Source organism: Chiloscyllium punctatum, chromosome 36 (assembly GCF_047496795.1).
Source record: "Chiloscyllium punctatum isolate Juve2018m chromosome 36, sChiPun1.3, whole genome shotgun sequence".
Classification (NCBI taxonomy): Eukaryota; Metazoa; Chordata; class Chondrichthyes; order Orectolobiformes; family Hemiscylliidae; genus Chiloscyllium; species Chiloscyllium punctatum.
Genome location: NC_092774.1, coordinates 24,368,773 through 24,385,621, shown reverse-complemented (window position 1 = coordinate 24,385,621; position 16,849 = coordinate 24,368,773). Strand labels below are relative to the sequence as shown.

At 45.6% G+C, this 16,849-nt stretch overlaps 1 non-coding gene across 1 annotated transcript; it reads right to left on the bottom strand.

The window, feature by feature from the left end:
- Positions 1 to 8,755: 8,755 nt before the first annotated feature.
- Positions 8,756 to 8,827, bottom strand: trnae-uuc (transfer RNA glutamic acid (anticodon UUC)). The gene has a single exon. It is a non-coding gene; the product is annotated as a tRNA-Glu (tRNA).
- Between the last annotated feature and the right edge of the window lie 8,022 nt (positions 8,828 to 16,849).

Sequence of the window (16,849 nt, the reverse complement as noted above, 5' to 3'; positions counted from 1 at the left end):
TAAACATTCCCTTAGTTAAATATTGTGAAATGTGAAGCCATTGTTTTCGTCCCCAAGTTAGACCAGATCAACCCGCTCCCCATTCCAGTAACTCTGTTGACAGCCTTCACGTCACATTTAAAACTAGGATCGATAGTTTCGTGATCAGTCGGGGGATGAAGTTACAGGGAAAGGGCAGGTCGGTGCATGTGGGGAATGTCAGATCAGCCACAATCCTATTGAATGGAAAAGCAGGCACAAGGGGTTGAATGGCTTTTTCCTGTTCTTTTTCTAATGGTTTCCGAGCCCTTACCTCCGAGACAGGGTCCTGGCTTCAGTATGTGCCATTACTGAGGGTGCTCATGTTCCCTTGTGTAATATCAACAACTTAGCAGCTGCTGAAACCTACTGCTCCTCTGTTACCTCTAAACACAATAAGCCAAGGTGTTCAGGGGAAGCGATGGCCGACTTCATTGTCACCAGACTATTCACCCAGGTAATGTTCTGGGACTTGGGTTCAAAACCTGCCATGGCAGATGGTGGAATCTGAATTCAATATAAATCTGGAATTAAGAGTCTCAAGACGAAACCGTTGTGGTTTGTTGTAAAACCTTATCTGGTTTCCTGCTGTCCAAACCTGATCTGATCTGCATGTGATTTCAGGTCCACTGTCAGCTGATTGAATCTTCACTGCCCTTCCAGTCAATTCTTAAAGCTCAACTATTTTAACCATAATGTTGCCAGAATGATTTACAGAAGACATAGGCTGGGACCCTTTTTTCACTGGAGTGTATAAGGCTGAGGGTGGAGGCTGTGGAGGTTTATGAAGTCATGAGGGACAAAGATAAGGGGAATAACCTTTGTCTTTTCCCGAAGGGTCGGGGAGTTCAAAGTTTGGGAGTATATTTTTAAGATGAGAGGGAGAAGATTTAAAAAGGACGTGGGGGGGGGGGGGGGCAACGTTTTTTACATTGAAGGTGGTTCGTGTGCAGAATGAACTGTCAGAGGAAGTGGTGGATGCAGGTAATGTTAGAATGTTTAAAATTATTTGGATAATCTTCCCCCAGACATTCAAAGGGACAGCCAGTCAGAGGGGGGCAGGGCTATGCCTATCGTTGTTGTGTGGCATGTGTGACAGCTGCAACAAGACGTCCCAACTCCTGTGCTCAATGCTCTGACAAATGAAAGCAAGCATGCCAAAAGCCTGCTTCACCACCCTGTCTACTCAACGACTCCATTTTCTCGGAGCTAATAGCCCGCAACCCTAGATATCTTAGTTCAAAATACTGCATATGAAACAGATTTGTTGGTAGACGTTAATATTTGGTGCATATCCCCCCTCTAATTTGGTATTTTGTACTGAATGCCATCACTGATGAAGTCCAGTGTGCCAAAACCTGAACGTCAAAATCCCTCTGTTCAACTACACTCAAGGTCCAACCATTCACCATGTAAATCCTACCTTGGTTTGACGATCCAGAATGTAAGACCTCATACTTAGCTATATTAAACTACATTTGCCAATAACTTTAAACTTATGCAATCTAGTTCTTGACTCTCCCTCCCCAGGTAAAACAGCACTCCCATCTACCCTATCCATGCCCTCATGATTTTAAAACAGCTTTCAAGTCACCCCTCACCCTTCAAAACTTCCGGGAAAATGACCCCAGTCGATTCAGCGTCTTCCTGAAGCTCAAACCCTCCAACCCTGGCAGCATCCTTGCAAATGTTTTCTTAACCATTTCAAGTTTCACAACCTCCTTCCTGTACTAGAGAGCCCAGAATTGCCTGCAGTATTCGAACAGTTGTGTAATCAATGTCCTCTCTGAAGAGGATTTCAATAAAATATAACCGCAAGCAAATCAGGTTAGTTGGGCATGACTTTCCCACAGCAGCTTGTTTTCTCTGTCCTTCATTAATCTATGTTTTTTATCAGTTATGAGAAAATATTTTGTGGGGTGTGATGATTGCGAGCACATTTGCTAATTGTCCCTCATGGCCCTTGGACAGAGTAATTGTGACGACATGCGAAAAGGCAGTTGAGAGTCAACCATATTATACTAAGTGTGGAGACACACTGTGTGTGTGTGTGTGTGTGTGTGTGTGTGCGTGCGTGCGTGCGTGCGTGTGTGTGTGTGTGTGTGTGTGTGTGTGTGTGTGTGTGAGAGAGAGAGAGAGGGAGAGAGAGAGAGAGGGGGAGAGAGAGAGTTGGAGCGCACATGCATGCAGGGATCATGAATGGTAGATTTCCTGCCTTAAAAAGAAACACAACAGTTCTGGTAGCATCTACGAAGAGACAACAGTGTTACTGCTTTGAGTCCAGTGGTACTTCAAAACTTGCTGAATCCAAAACATTAACTGGTTTCTCTCCACAGATGCTGTCAGACCTGCTGCGTTTCCCCAGCAATTTTGCCTTTTCTTGCTCATCTCCAACATCTCCAACATCATTATTTTCGTGAATTACTGTTTCCTGGTTGCCAGGACGGAGAAAAGATTTCACTTCCAGATCTTTTTATTAATTGAACATAAATTCCACCAATTGTATTTGTGTTCTCAGAAGACCTAGATCTCTAGGTTGCTCAACCATTATCACTAGATCCCAATCTTCCCTTCAATGACAATTTTCTCCTGAGTATTTTCCTTTATTCATTCATGGGATGGCGCACTTCGTCTCCCACTATTGTTCTGGGAAACATCAACTTCACTTTCCCGCTGTTTCCCCATAATCCTCAATTCACTTTTTGACTTTAAAGGAAATATCTTAGTTTTGAATGCACTTAACAATCCAGGCTCAACAGCTGTCCTAAACATGCAATCCCTTATTTGCAGGTTGATCCCTCTGGTTAAAAACTCACCCACAAGGGGAAACCTTCCCACAACTAGCCTGTCACGTCTCCTCAGAATCTTGTATGTGACAATAATGTTACCTCGAAATCTTCTAAATTCTTTTAACCACAGGCCGAACCTCATAAGACATTATTTTTATCCCTGATATCAGCCTGATCAACCTTCTCTGGACTGCCTGCAATGCCAGTATATCTTTCCTTAGATAAAAGGCCGAAAACTCTTCTCAGTGTTCAGTTGTGGCCTAATTGGTGTCTGATATAGGTTCACTATAACCTCCCTACTTTTATACTCCATTTAAAAAACAACCTCCCATTTGCCTTCCCTATTACTCACTGAACTTGGATGAAGTGTTCATGGATGTGAGCTTGCAAATCCTCCTATTCAGCAGCTTTCTCCATTTAACATTCAGCACTTTTCCTCCTGGCAAAGTGCACAACCTCATTTTCCCACATTCTATTCCATCGGACAAGGTTTTGCTCATTTCCTTAACCTGTCGATATCCCTCTCCATGTCATCCTCATCACCTGCATTCCAATCAACTGTCTCTACTGCAGTCTTGGCAATAGTACATTCACTTCACTTATCCAAGTCATTCATATCCATATTGTAAATAAGTTTGGCCCCAGCACTGATCCCTGTGGTACATTGCTCGTTACAAGTTGCGATCCTGAACATGCCCCTTATCCCGACTGTATCATTGGTTAGCCAATCATCTATCCATACGATTAGACTGTCTCCAATATCATGTGCACATCATTGACTCTTCCCAAACTGTCCTTGAAAAAGTGGTGATGAGCTGCCTCTTAAATTGCTTCACAAATATGATGTGGTCTATAATAAAGGTTCGGGGCGAGTTCCAGGATTTTGATCAATAACATCGTAGCAATGCGTATATGTCACAGTTGGAATGTTGTGTTCACACTTATCTCCTCCAGCTGGTTGAAGTGATGGAGTTGAAGTTGCTATTGAAGAGCCGCCACTCATATAATCAATCCAGACAGATCGATTGTGGCCAGAGACTCTGCCATTTTGACTTCTCATCAATCTACATTCTTCCCATCCAAGTTTTAGTCACACCAAACTGCCGTGCAATGCTGTTATGGCCTCAGTAAACTATAAGAACGTGAAGATCGCTGAGATGATTTTCTACATCCGACTGCAATATAAACACAGATCATTGTTTCCAGTTTTGGTGGAACAAAAGACATCATACTGGTGGATAATTAAAGTTAGTGCAAACACAGCGAGTCATCGATAAATATTAATCCTGCTCACTTCAATGGCCAAATTTTAATTCAGAAACCAAGTGCACTCGGCTGCTTGTAACATTGACAACAGGACAAAATGGCTCATAGGAAGAGAAATGGGACATTGAGGTGGAGTGAAATGTTTGCTTTTGGTCACCTCCACAATTGTTAGAAAAAACAGGGTGAAAGGATTCTTAAAAGGTGACAGAAGTAATGGTGTGGCATTACACTTCAGACAGCGGAACGTGGAAGACCACTTTCTAGTGGAAGAAAAATACATTTCTTATTTCTGAAAGAACTGGGAAACAGAAGAGGGGATGAAATCTGACTTGGGAGCTATTTCCTATTTGTTGAAGATGTTGCTTCATCACAGTCTTGGTTTAGAGCATAAGTTCTTCATCAGGAATAAAGGGTGGTCCAATGGGGCTGAGAGATAAATAGGAAGGAAGTGGGGCTGGAGGGAAGGTAGCTGGGAGTGCAATTGGTAGATAGAGGTAGGGATTGATGGTGATAGGTTAGAGATGAGTGTGGAGCAAATAGGTGAGAAGCAAGGTGGACAGGTATGACAGGTCAAGAGGTTGGTGTCGAATTGGAAGGTTGGATCTGGCCGAAGGTTGGGGAGAGGAAATGAGGAAACTGATGAAATCTACATTGACCCCATGTGTTAGGAGGGTCCCAAGGCAGAAAATGAGGTGTTTTTCCTACAAGCGTCGGGTAGCAAGAGTTTGGCAGTGGAGGAGGCCCGGGACTTGAATGTCCTTGGTGGAATGGGTGGGGGAGTTAAAGTGTTCATCCACAGGGCGGTCGGTCGTTTTGTTTCAGTGTCCCAGAGCTGTTCCCTGAAACATTCCGCTAGTTGGCATCCAGTTTCCCCAATGTGGATGAGACCATATTGGGAGCAATGGACATAATCTTATAAATAGATTGCATAAATCTTAGCCTGCCAGTGTTATGTTCTTCAATTAAAGTAAAGAAAATTTTAATTAAATTGGGTGACTGCATGAAATGGTTTGATGGTCAGATTTGAATCATCACTCCCAAATGAGATGATGCCATGAATATCAGTGAACTGCTCTTTTTGTTGAAAACCACAAGTTCTTGATTTATTTTCACAACTTACTGTTATTCACACCTGCACATTCAAAGTCAAACTCTGACATCAGAAATTAAATTACAGCATTCATTTTGACTTACAATATTCGAACAAACAAATTAATAGCACACAGTGAATACCAAGTCTGATTAATATGAAATTAAATTTGACCAAAAAAAAATCAAGATGGGAGATAAGAAATGGTGGAAGGGCAGAAGGCAAGAAATGCAGCATCATAGAAGATGCTCCTCTAGGGAGTGTATTTTACCAGGTAGCACTGCTAAATATAAACACTCTGATATGATCCTCCCGTTTTAATGTAAACCATAGGCCCATACAGTAGGTACCATTTAAATGAGTTAATAGATACAAGCCTTGAGCAAATCCAGTCTCCAGCCTTACACCCCGCTTCTTGGAGCTCGGGTATTCCTCCAGCTCTGGAGGGTTGTTAAACTCCTGGGCTCCAGCTGCCACTGCCACTCCTCCACCGAAGAAGGTTTTGGAAGTAACTGCAAAGGCAAGATCCAGAACAGAGCACCTTTGCAAAGGAAAAGCAGCTTACGGAGACATTGAGCAATTGCATCACACGGTTTTGACCCATCGACCTCTGTGTTATGTGCCCAGCAACCTCACACAGCACTAATCTGCTTTTGTGCTCCCAGAAGCTGGATTCTAGATCAGTTTAAAGTAGATCCTATATTTCTGATTACATCGGTACACAAGGCAGTGAAGAAAGGTTTCAGCACACTGGCCTTCATCAGTTCGGGAATTGAGTATAGATGTTGGTTAGTTATGTTGTAGTTATACAGGACGTTGATGAGGCTGAACCTGGAATATTGTGATCAGGTTTGGTCCCCTTGGTGTTCTGACTTCTGACTTCTTCAACTCTGGGTTTGTGTTGAACTTGATGGGATACTTTGTCTAACTCAGCATTTTTAAACAGGATCGCTCGGAGGGATTCATTTGAAACGTTTCAGGAGGAGAGCGCAACAAGATCGAACTATTCAATGTTACCACTGCAGCCTCACAGCGCCAGGGACCCAGGTTTGATTCCAGCCTTGGGTGACTGTCTGTGAGGAATTTGAACATTCTCCCAGTGTCTTCGTGGGTTTTCTCTGGGTGATCCTGTTTTCTTCCATAGTCCAAAGATGTGCAGGTCATGAGGATTGGTGATGCTTAATTGCCTATAGAGTTAGGTACTTTAGTCAGAGGGAAATGGATCTGGATGGGTGACTCTTCGGAGGGTCGGTGTGGACTTGTTGGGACGAATGGCCTGTTTCCACAATGAAGCTAATCTCATCTGCGCTACTTTTGTCACTAACGAATGGCAGAGTAGACTCGACGGGCCGAATGGCCTAACTTCTGCTCCGATGGTCTTGCGGTCTTAGGTTTCTCTGGATCATTTCATTTGGCAATGTGCAGTCGCTGGATCAATGATCAGCAGTGTCCACTGAAAGCAAAGCTCATATGATGGTTGAACTCCGACAATGTGTAAACAGGTCCTTCAGCCCAACACATCTGCACTGACCTTCCGAAGAGTAACTTACTCAGATCCATTTTCCTACCCTCCATAAAGTGTACACAGACCTTGAAGAGTGGAATTATTCTTGGGTTCCTGGTGCCACGAGGCAGCAGTGCAAACCCTGAGCTACCATGGGGTTGAGGTTGTGGGAGGTGGGGGAGGCAATTGCAGTCCAGCAGAAAACAAAAACAGCCCACCTACTCTCCCACTGCAAGAACTGGCAGGAGGTTCAGTCCTGGGGTGTGACCGAAGGCAGCGTCACTGGTGGGATCTGATTGCTGGGAGCGTTGGTGCCCCCGCTGGTGCTTCCGCAAGTTGCAGGAAAACATGAACCTCTTCCCATACTCGGGCCTGGAGAATGGCTTCTCCCCGGTGTGAACGGACTAATGCCTTAGCAGGGCCGGGGAATTGCTGAAGTCCTTCCTGCACTTAGCGCAACTGAACGACCTCTCCCCAATGTGGTCCCACCAATGGGCCAGCAGGTCGGAAGAAAGAGCAAAGCCCTTCCTGCACTCGGGGCAGAAGAACGGCCTCTCCTAAGTGTGGACCCACTGGTGTCTCAGCAGGTGGGAAGAACTGCTGAAGGCCACCTCGCACTTGGGGCTGGAGAACAGCCGCCCCCGGTGTGGACCAACTGGTGCGTCAGCAGGGCAGAGGAATCACTGAAGGCCTTTCCGCACTCAGGGCAGCAGAAGAGCCTCTTCATCTCTGTGGACCCATTGGTGCTTCAGAACCCTTTCAAATTTCACAATATCCTTCTGATAGGAGGGAGACTAGAATTGTACACAATATTTCAAAAGTGGTCTAAAAAGTGTCCTGTACAACCACAACACAACCTTCCAACTCCAATACTCAGTCAGAGGATTGCGAAAGCTTTCAAAACCCACAAAAAACAAACAGGAAAGAATGGAGGGGAAAATCGAATTTTTGAGATTCAGCTTGGAAGCATCAATGAGAAATCGGCGGAGGTGGTTTATTGGTTACCCGTTCTCCTTAAATACACTATATACGCATTTCCCTTCTGTTTTTAGTAGTTTCTCTGTGCTGCAGTGTGTCGTGGCTCGTTGAAATAATGTCCTGATGCAGCTTCGTTTGTGTGTGTTGGGATGATTGCTTCTGTGGTTAAATATTTGGTTTGTCGACGCTAGTTTAAAGTTCGCCATTGACTGTTCGCTCTACTGTGACATCTCGGAATAGTACTTTGCTGTTGTTCTCCTCCTCTTCAAATCAGGAGCCCCCCTCAGGCCACAGTTACACTACTTGGAACACCAATATACAGACTAGTCAAAGGCATCCACTGAAGACTAAAACACCAAGTTGAAGATTCACGCCACTCCATTTACTCCATCCAAGAATTCCTGAACACGAAAGACACTAAGACAGAATAGGATGGAAAAATGATGTCCTTTGATATAACAGCCCTGTTCACATCCATTAACATCAACGTGGCCAAAGAAAACTGAAGATGCTACTCGAAGACCCAAAGACACAAACACAGCACCAACTTCATCAGCAAAGATAACACTGTCAAGCTCGTGGAACTGTGCCTTACCACCCACTTCATATTCAGTAACAAGCCCTACAAACAAATCAACGAAACACCCATGAAACCACCAGTATCAGGATTCCTAGCAGAAGCAATAATGCAGAGACTCGAACAAGCAGCCCTTACAACAATGCGACCCAAACTTTGGGTCCGCTACAGTGATGACACTTCTGTCATCAAAAAATGAAATACATTAGAGGAAACCTACAACACCATCAACAATCTCCTCACTGGCATAAAAGTCACAAAAGAGGAGAACAACGACAAAGTGCCATTTCTAGATGTCACAATAGAGCGAACAGTCAATGATAAATTCAAAACAGCGTCTGCAGGAAAATAACGCACACGAACCAAGAACTTGACTTCAGAAGCAACCATCCCTACACACACAAACATATCTGAATGAGGACGCTATTTCAATGATCCACGAGACTGCAGCACCCAGGAACGCCGAAGTTCAATAAACAACTGTACAGCGCATTTAAGAAGAATGGGTAATCTACCAACCCCCTGAAATCGACTTCCCTGATCGGGAATCGAACCCGAGCCGCGGCGGTGAAAGCGCCGAATCCTAACCACTAGACCACCAGGGACATGAGGAAGTAAGCTGGCAGCTCTACTGAAAATTTCTTCCCTGCCCGGAAATCAAATCCCGGCTGCAGAATTTAGAAGGCTTTCACCTGTGCATCGAACAATGTCATTTCTTGTATCTATTGCTCCCGATGTCGTCTCCCCCACATTGGGGAGACTGGAGACTCCTCGCAGAGTCAAGTCACAGCGCTTGAGGGAACATCTCCAGGCCATCTGCAACAATCAACCCCATCGCCCTGTGACCCAACTTTTCAGCCACCCCCCCCCCCCCACCCCCCACTCCCCAACGCCTATCCACTCTGCCGAAGACATGCAGGTCCTGGGCCTCCTCCATCGCCGCTCCCTCCCCATCCGATGCCTGGAGGATGAACGCCTCATCTTCCGCCTCGGATAAATTTAAGCCTGGGCCGTCAATGCGGACCGCACCAGTTTCGTCATTTTCTGTCCCCCCACCTTACCTCAGTTCCAACCTTCCGGCTGACCTTTCCTATCTGCCAGTCTCCCTTCCCATCTATCCGCTCCACCCTCCTCTCTGACCTGTCACCTCCATCCCCACCCCCATTCACCTATTGTACTCTTTGCTACCTTCAGCCCACCCCGAATTTATCTCTCCACCCTTGAGGGGTCCTGCCTCTATTCCTGATGAAGGGCTTTTCCCCGAAACGTCGATTTTCCTGCTCCTCGGAAGCTATCTGACCTGCTGTGCTTTTCCAGAACCACTCTAACCTCTGATTTCCAGCACCTACAATCCGCACTTTTGCCTACCCAATAAATCAAGTTGGACGATTTCACATCCACAAACTGACATATTATAGACTAAGTTCAACTTAGTTTTTAACAACAAAAAAGTGGATGCTTATGGGGGGAGGTAAGAAAATGGTTTTAAGACCAGTACAGGCCAGTCACAGAGTCAGACAGCACTGAAGAGACCCTTCATCCAACTAGTCCATGCTGAGTATGTTCTCAAACTAAACTCGTCCCACCTACCAGTGTTTGGCCCATAAACCGTCGAACCATTCGTATTCATGGACTTATCCAAATGTCTTTTAAACGTTGTAACTGTACATGTATAAAATCATGAGGGGCATGGATAGGATAAATAGACAAAGTTTTTCCCTGGGGTGGGGGAGTCCAGAACGAAAGGTTTAGCATTAGAGGGGAAAGGTACAAAAGAGATCTAAGGGGCAACTTTTTTTCGCAGAGGATGGTACGTTTCTTGAATGAAATGCCAGAGGAAGTGGTGAAGTCTAGTACGATTGCAACATTTAAAAGGTATTTGGATGGGTATATGAATAGGAAGGCTTTGGAGGGATATGGGGCCATGTGCTGTCAGGTGGGACGAGATTGGGTTGGGATAGTTGGTCGGCATGGACAAGTTGGACCAAACAGTCTGTTTCTGTGCTGTACATCTCTACGACTCTATGACCTCCTCTTGACATTCATTCTGCACTCAGACCACTCTCTTAAAAAAAAATTCTTGTCGTGTCTTTATAAAATCTTTCTCTACTCACCTCAGAATATTTGCTCCCTGATGTTGAAACCCCCAGCTGAGGGAATGGACACCTGTTCTTTATCTCATCCGTATCCCACATAATTTTATAATCCTCCATAAGGTCACCTCTCAATCTCCTATGTTCCAGTGAGAAAGGTTCCAGCCTATCCAGTCTAGATATAGGTATATTCATATCCAGTTATGAAGTGTTCAATGCTGGTGCAGGCTGGAAAGATCAAGTGGTCTACTCCTGCTCCCAATTTATCCTGGCTGTTACGTTTCTCAGCCCCTTTCTCCCACTTTCTCCCCGCGACTCTCAACCCTAGATACTCTATCGCAGTGTTAAACATACCCAGTCTCCTGGCATCCACAGCTTTCTGTCACAATGAATTCCATAGATTCACCACTCTCTGGCTAAAGAACTTTCTCCTAATCCCATTCTCCCTTGATGCTGAGGCTACGCCCATGGGTATTAGTCTCTCCTCCCAATGAAAACATCTTCCCAATGTCCACTCTGTCCAGGCTGTTCAATATTCTGTACGTTTCAGTTAGATCCCCCTTGAATGTGGGCCTGTTAATCAGCATGAACCAAACCCTTCAGGATGAGGACAGCAGGGATTAGGTTCAACAAAGTGATAATGGAGGGAGAGTGTGTGGGATAGAGATTTTCATCTTTTAGGGAATAAGAGAGTAAAGAAAGTTTGATACAAATTATACTTGATCAGATGAGCTGATGGGCCAAGGAGTGGCGGATGGAGTTTAATTTAGACAAATATGAGCTGTTGCATTTTGATGAGGCAACTCAGGGCAGGACCTATGTGGTTAATGGTAAATTCCTCGGGGAGTGTTGCTGAACAAAGAAACTTTGGAAAGCAGGTTCATAGTTCCTTGAAAGTGGAGTTGCACGGAGATAGGATAGCAAGGAAGGCGTTTGGTACGCTTTCCTTTATTGGTCAGAAGACTGAGTATAGGAGTTTGGAGGTAATGTTGTGGCTGCACAGGACATTGGAAAGGCCACTTTTGGAATACCGTACTCAGTTCTGGTTTCCCTGCTGTCGGAAAGGTGTTGTGAACCTTGAAATGGTTCGGAAAAGATTGAGGAGGTTGCTGTCAGAGTGAGAGGGATTGAGCTTCACGGAGAGGCTGAATTGGGTGGGGCTGCATTCCCTGGAGCGTCGGTGACCATTCCAAGTTTATAAGAGGCATGTATAGGGTGAATAACGGAGATCTTTTCACAGGATATGGGAGTCCTAAAGTGGAGAGTACATGTTTGAGGTGAGGGGGGAAGACTTTAAAGGGACCTGAGGAGCAGCATTTTCATGGAGAGGGTGATGTGGGCATGGAACGAGCTGCCAGAGGAAATGATGGAGGCTGGTACATTTACAATATTTAAAGGCATCTGGGTGAGTATATGAAGAGGAAGGGTTTAGAGGTTATGTGCCAAATGCTGGCAAATGGGACGAGATTAGTTTTGGCACGGATGAGTTGGACGAAGGGTCTGTCTCCGTGCTGCATGACTCTCATGATCTTTGGTGAATGCAGCCGTGTCGTTGTGAAGAGTGGATTTTCAGAAGCAGCATTCAAAGATGTTTTGCCCTTACGAGGAGCAGAAATCTTCCATTTGTGAGATCGCAGCAGAATAAGTGAGTACATCCCGGATTTTGTGAGAAAGTGGGAATTCATTGCACTGTGGGGATGAAGTGTTTTACGGGCAGGAAGTACAGTATGCTGAGCGGGGAGCCTACTGAATGGTTAGTTTGGTTTTTGTTTCAAACTGCTCATTTCTGTCAGGCTCCAACATTGTATTTCCAATGCTGTCAATCAGAAGGTGCAGTGAATCAGTAACTGGTATCGTTAGAAGCCTCACCATTTTCAGTACTGCAGGTATTGCATTGTTTCATCAGCATTGTAAAGGCTCCTGGCAGAAGCAGCAGGTGTGGGCTGTATTCACTAGAAATGATGAAACATTTAGATAACACAAATACAAAGGGCAGGGTGGGACTTGTCTTTCGATTTGTAGAAGATGGGACATTCTGGATGCTGTGATCTGTGGCAAACATAGCTGCAGTATGTCATTGAATCCCAACAGTGTGGAAGCAGGCCATTCAGGTCATCAAGTCCGCACTGAGCCCTCCAAAAACATACCACCCAGACACACCTGAGATGATTGATAGCTCAGCCGTGATTTTAATGAATGGCAGATCAGGGTCGATGGGCCTACTCCTTCTATTACTTTGAAGCTATAACCCTGCGTTTCCCATGGCTAACTCACCTAACCTGCACATCCCTGGACACTGGGCAATTTAGCATGGCCAATCCAAATCAAGGCCAGTGAGCCATGTAGTGATGTGGAAACCAAACATCAGAGAATGATAGAAAGGGACGAGAAGAATAAATGTACTAGCAATCAAAACTGGTTTCTAACCATTACAAAAAATAAAACTAAAAGCTAAGTATGTGAATGTGTGCTTTGTTGTAACAAAAGCGAATTAATTGACTGCACACATTAAAGAAAATAATTATGATCTGAGACTCCTTACTTCAGAATGACAAGGATTGGATCCGGAATTTCGAGGGGATACATAGTATTCAAGTCGAGTGGGAAGCTCAGTAAAGGTAGAGCATGGGCACTGCTAATCAAACCACTAATAACATGTTAGTCTTGTGTCTGCTCGGATTTCAGGTCCTGATTTCTCTGTCCTCTGGTCTCCCTATTCCCACAGAGCTAGTTGTTGGCTGTTCTCATCTCTGCTTGATTTATGCTGAAGCTTTGATCCCCATTTACACCTTCTGGAGCAATAAAATATTCTGAGCCTCCTGGAAATGAAACCTTATCTATACCTCTCCTGATTGTAAAAACCTCTATAAGGTTATCTCTCAACTTGCTAGGCTCCGTTGGAAAAATGTCCCAGCTTCTTCTTAACTCAAACCCTCCATTCCCAGCAACATCCCAGTAAAGTAGGGAATAGAGAATTGTGTCAAACCACATAAATGTACTGTCTGAAAGAATCTAGCTGTGTTCTTGCCTGAGATATTGAGAGTCCCTGGTGTAAGTAATTATCTCAGCAGTTATTTTGGTCACAGAATTGAACAATCATTTTGAAACAAAGGGATCTACTCTGATAAGGAGGTAGTGGTCATTTCTAGGGTAAGTGAACAGTTTGTAGATCAGGGAGGTGAAGTTCCAGACACTTGGGAAGGGCAAGAAATGAATTTGATAAATAAGACAAAGAACTGTGGATGCTGGAATTCTGAAAGAAAAACTGAGAACACTGGAAAAACTCCGCAGGACTGGAAGCATCTGTGGAGAGAAAGCAGAGTTAAAGTTTCGAGTCCAACAACTCCTCCTCAGGATTTTAAAATAGTTTGTGAGAACCCCTTAAGTCATCTGCCCAGCTTTAAGACAATATTACACAGGAGCAGGATGAGACCACTTGGCCCATCGAGTCTCCTCCACCATTCGATCATGGCTGATATTTTTCTCCATCCCATTCTGCTGGCCTCTCCTCATAACCCTTGACCCCTTACTAATCAAGAACCTAGCTCTGTCTTAAATGCCCTCAATGACTTGGCATCCTCAACCCTTCTAGTGGAAACATCATCTCTACGTCCACACTATCCAATCAGAGAGCAGCACAGCGCTGCCTGAACCACTGTGATCTCCAACATTTGTTGTTTTCAGGAAGGATACCAGCATCTACAACAGCACGCTTCTAAATTTTGTACCCAGTTGGTGAGCTCTCCCTGGATCCCGTGAGATTTAACCTTACTCGACAATCCACAGTGTGGTACAATTAACAAAGTTCCCACTCCCCAACTCTTTCTGCACACATCGGCAACACGATGGATCAGTGATTAGCACTGCTGCCTCGCAGCACCAAGGACCCGCGTTTGATTTCAGCCTTGGGGCCGCTCTCTGTGTGGAGTTTGCACATTCTCCCTGCCATGTCTGCGTGGGTTTCCTCCGGGTGCTCTTGTTTCTACCAAAAATCTGAAGATGTGTGGGTTCGGGTGAATTGGTCTTACTAAATGGGCCCACAGTATGCAGGTCAGGTGCATTAGTTAGGAGTAAATGTAGAGTAATGGGAGAGGGGAATGCGTCTGGATGGGTTACACTTTGGATGGTCGGTGTGGACTTGTTGGGCTGAATGGTGAGTGTGAAGCTAAAAGTAAATGCAATGCATCGCTTGAGCTGTTTTACCCAGTATACCAGAAGCTGAGAGGTGACCTTACAGACGTTTATAGAATCATGAGAGGTATGGATATGGTAAAATCCTCCTGGAATCGGGCAAGTCCAAAACAGGAGGGTAATATGTTTGGAGTGAAGGAGGCAAGTGGGAGGAATTGTCTGCCGGGGGATGTGGTGGATGTCGGTCCAATTATGTCATTTAAAAGGCATCTGGAAGGGTATATGGATAGGAAGAATTCAGAGGGATATGAGCCAAGTGCTGGTAAATGAGACGAGATTAATTTAAGCTATCTGGTCTGCACGGATGATTTAGACTGAAGGACCTGTTTTTGTTCTGTGTATCTCTATGACTCTGGCTTGCCCGTAATGTTTGCCATGCCTGTATGTTCAGTTTCTGTCTGGTGTCGCTGCCAATGCCTTGATATCTCATTTCCTCCATCCCCCCACTTCCACCTCCCCAGATGTTAACCATTTCGTGTCTGGTTGTTTCGCAAGAGGCTGCATTAAAGGTTCATCCTGAATTGACATTATGTTTTGCTTCCCAAAAGCAGACTTACTCACTCCCAGATGTCATGAAAGATACTAACTTTCAGGTGGAGGTATCCAAAATTCAAAGCTGACTGTCATGATGTTTTCATTTTTCGGTATCTGTTAAATCCTGAATCAGTACCATCGGGAGAATTAGTTTGAGCGGAGTGAGAATAGAGGGGTGAGGGGGGTGGGATGGTACTTTCAATTTTGTGGAAAAAGAAAAGAAAGTTCTGCAGAAAGTAGAATTGCTTGTTTGGAATTTCTAACCTGGACTGACAGTGATGACATTTGTAAGCTCTTTTACAGATTATTTGAAGATCTGAAGACGCAAGTTTCAAAATCAATAGATGAAGAGCTTTGCCTGAAACATTGACTCTGCTGCTCCTCGAATGCTGCCTGATCCATCGCCTTTCCAGCATTGCACTTTGACTCTGACTCTCCAGAATTTACAATCCTCAATTTCACGTCAATGTCTGACAGTCACTGAATCCCTCGGGACCATAACAAGTTTCGACTATGATTCTGTGAAAAGGAACCAAGATATTGGTTTCTGTTTCAGTACGTTTTCAGCATCAGTGAGACTGGAAGAGAGATCCTACTGTTGCAGCATTCTGATTGTGGAGCCAGAAAAGGTTACAGAGGAATTCACGGCATGGAGGTGCTGTACACGCTTTTGTGTGCAGCTGAAGCTTCGGTCATGGAGAAACCCAAAGAATCCCGCCCCGTGGAGAAACCGTGGAAGTGTGGCGACTATGGGAAAGGCTTCCGTTTCCCATCTGATCTGGAGACTCATGGGCACAGTCACACCGGGGAGAGGCTGCTCTCCTGCTCTGAGTGCAGAAAGGGCTTCAGCAATTCCTCCCACCTGCTGAGCCATCAGCGGGTCCACATTAGGGAGAGACCCTTCAGCTGCCCTGAGTATGGGAAGACCTTCAGCAATTCCTCTGCACTGCAGAGGTACCAGCGGATCCACACAGGCGATAGGCCTTTCTCCTGCCCAGAGTGCAGAAAGGGCTTCAGCAATTCCTCCCGCCTGCTGTGGAACCGGGGTTCCACACAGGCGAGAGGCCATTCGCCTGCCCCGAATGCGGGAAGGCCTTCAGTTATTCCTCCGTCCGACTGACCCACCGCCGGGTCCACATATTGGAGAAGCCCTTCAGCTGCTCCAAGTGCGAGAAGGCCTTCAACGATACCTCTGCCCTGCTGAGGCACCAACGGGTCCACATGTGGTGAGGCCGTTCTCCTGCTCTGAGTGCAGAAAGAGTTTCAGCAATTCCTCCAACCTGCTGAGGCACCAGCGGGTCCACACCGGGGAGAGGCCCTTCAGCTGCGCCAAGTGTGGGAAGGCCCTCAATGATTCCTACAACCTGCTGATGCACCAGCGAGTCCACATGTGGGAGAGGCCGTTCTCTTGCCCAGAGTGCGGAAAGGGCTTCAGGAATTCCTCCCACCTGCTGACGCACAGGCGGGGCCATACCGGGGAGAGAACGTTCACCTGCCCCGAGTGAAAGCGGAGGTTCTCATCATTCTGCACCTTGCAGAAGCACCAGCGGGCACACCAGTGCTCCCAACAATCTGATTCTGCTGGAGAAACTGCTTTGGGTCATTGCCTGGACTGAACCCCTGCTCATTCTGACAGTGCTTATAGTGGGAGAGTCGGCCGTCTTTGTTTTGGTTTATGCTCTCGTGCCCACCTCACACGCCCCCCCCCCCCCCCGACAACCCCCGCAAATTTGCTTTCAGTGGGCACTGCTGTTCGTTGAGCCCAGGAGCTGTTCTCTCTTTTTTTTCTGTCCATTTAACGAATTGTTG